Genomic DNA, 2,630 nt, shown 5'->3' on the forward strand with positions numbered 1-2,630 from the left:
ATTTTGATGATGACTAAAAGATTTAGTAGGGGAAAAAGTAAATGCTAAAGTACTACCCATGACTACTTTTATTATTCTGTCTTGTCTAACTCCTCCCCAAAACCAAGCAGTAAAGAAGTATTTAGCACGCATTTAAAAAATTCCCTGGTCATCTGCGGGTTTCTTTAGGTATTTCCTACGCTTAAGGTTTGTGACTTATGAGCTCACATTTTGCTAGTAAGGCCCTAGTGAGGCCAAGAACAGATTGTGAGTCTGGCATATTCAAGTTAACTCTGTAGTTAGCTATTTGTCCCTTTTTTTTTTTTAACCACAGTTATTACTTACATTTTATTTAAAGGTTTTAGAGGATGAGCTCACAAGAGTTACCTGAATCATTAAAAACCACAAAGTGGGAGAATTTTAAAAAATAAGAGTAGATACCAAAATAGCTTTTAGGAAGATGACACCTTATTAGTTTCTAAAATTGTTGAAGAGAGCAAAACAAAGCTTAAAATCTTAAAGATAAGAGAGATATTTATAATCATGCTAAAGAATGCATTAAATCAAACAAGAATGAGGAAAAATACATTGTGTCCAATAGGTTATATCCTGTTATAAATGAACATCATTTCTATGGTACTCTTTTTTTTAAACCTTGTAATGTGGTTATTCTAAAATTTGAGGGGACATTTGAGTTTCCCTCTGAAGATATGGAAAAAAAGTGTTGGGTGTCTCATCCCCACTTCCTCTTCCCCCCAGGCCAAATAAGTCTGTGCTGCAAGGGCACTTCTGTTGTGTCTGTAGTTTTGAAATAAATATCAAAAGAAACGGCATCAAGTGTTCACGTTGAACGATGGCACAGAGTGGGCCGGAGAAACCTGTCAGGCGGAGCATCACAGCGTCTGCACAGTCACACGAGGTGTCGTGAGGGGAACACGGGGTCTCGGGGCTGTGGTCAGTCACCGGCTGGACGCCGGTGCTGCGGAAGGCCGCCTGCCTTCTGTCCTGGAAGTTGTCCCGGGCTGGGAGGCCGGCCTTCAGACCTTTGCGCTTGCGCACTGCCGCCAGGACGCGGCTGCGGCCGTAGAAGGGGTCTGCAGGCAGGGTCCGCCAGCGGTCAGACACGCACCGGGCGGGGGAAGGCCTAGCTCCCCGCGTGGCTCTCGGGTTGGCGGTGAAGCCAAAGACTCGTTGATGGGTCTTCATGACGAACATAAGGCCACTTGGGAGTCCTCTAAGACGTGGCCCGCTTCCTGTTCAGGGCTCTGTAGCTGCCGCCAACCTCTTGTTGCGGGCCCTGGATCTAGAAGCCGGGCTCTGGGAGCCGGGCGGGCGGTCAGCCGCGGCGTGGAGGCAGTGCCAGGAGTGGGGACGCGCTGCATGGTGTCCGTGCGCAGCGTCACATCTGAACGTCGAAGCGAACGCCGCCCGCAGCCTCCTCGCTCGGTGCCCCCTCTTTGGTGGCCCACTGGAAGCCAGCCACCTCGCTGTCCTTGATCTCGTTAAGGTACTGCACGCCCTTGGTGACTTGGGATGATGGGGTCGGTGCTGGCGGGCCCAAAGCACCACATCTTGCGGGCCTCGGCCGTGTCCCCCTCGTACTTCTCTTGGCCAGGGAGCGGGCCCACTGCTCGAGCTCCTGGTGGGCAGACACCTCACCCTTGCCAGTATCCACCACCCGGCCATCCGGGAAGGGCTGCGCCCTCAGGTACAGCCGATTGTGCTTGTTAGGGAACTTGGACAGGTAGAGCATGTTCGCCTCCTCCCTGATGGTCTCACCTTGCGAGACCACTGTTGGATTTTTTGATGGAATGTGGGTATGGTCCCCACTCCTCGAGGATGCAGGGTGCTGTGGGGTGTGGCTTGGCCGGTGCTTCAGCCCCATCTCCACCAGCTTGGTTGGGCAGGTAGGCCAGGTTGTTGTCCTCTACGACAATCCTGACAACCCGACCCAGCTCATGCAGAATTTCATCACCTTCATGGGGACGTGCTCCAAGGCGGTGATGGTTCCTGTCTTCGTGAGAAAGCAGTGAATGCCCACCAGGCCCACGATGATGTTTCTGTGAGTCACATCCTCCTTGGGCTTCACGTAACAACACATTAAAGGGGTTGTTTTCTGAATTGGCTTCAGGTACCCGGTCTCCTTCCTGGGCGTGTGGTTTGGGGGTGTGTATTGTGGTGATCATTTTGCAATCTTGGACAGACAGCTCCGAGGGTCACGCCAATGATTTCATAGATGTGTGGATCAGACAGCAGTTGTGGTCAGTCTCACCCCTAAAATGACTGGGAAAGTAAATTGTTATGGTTGTTCCAGTGATGGAGGAAGATTAGTGCTGTTTTACAGGTAGTATTAATTAAAATGTCAAAATTGAGCACTTCTGAGGAGTTTGTGAGAACATGACTCAGAGAAGGGGACAGTCTTAATAAAGTATTTCATTTTACATGAGACTTCATTCTTTGGGGACAAGAGTCACATCATAGCCATTTTTGTTTCTACAACGGCTATTACTTAATATATGGTCATAGTATTAAGTAACCAAAACAGGAAATTCTATATCTGCTAGAAACTTATATTTCAACCATATTTCTATAACTAAATTGTAAGAAGTGTTTTTTGTTGTTTTTTTTTTTTACAGATTAATAAACTGAGA

General features: G+C 48.4%; 1 pseudogene; it reads right to left on the minus strand.

The window, feature by feature from the left end:
* Positions 1-645: 645 nt before the first annotated feature.
* LOC137770961 (elongation factor 2-like) lies at positions 646-1,864 on the minus strand (annotated as a pseudogene).
* Between the last annotated feature and the right edge of the window lie 766 nt (positions 1,865-2,630).

This window comes from Eschrichtius robustus, chromosome 10 (genome assembly GCF_028021215.1).
Source record: "Eschrichtius robustus isolate mEscRob2 chromosome 10, mEscRob2.pri, whole genome shotgun sequence".
Classification (NCBI taxonomy): domain Eukaryota; kingdom Metazoa; phylum Chordata; class Mammalia; order Artiodactyla; family Eschrichtiidae; genus Eschrichtius; species Eschrichtius robustus.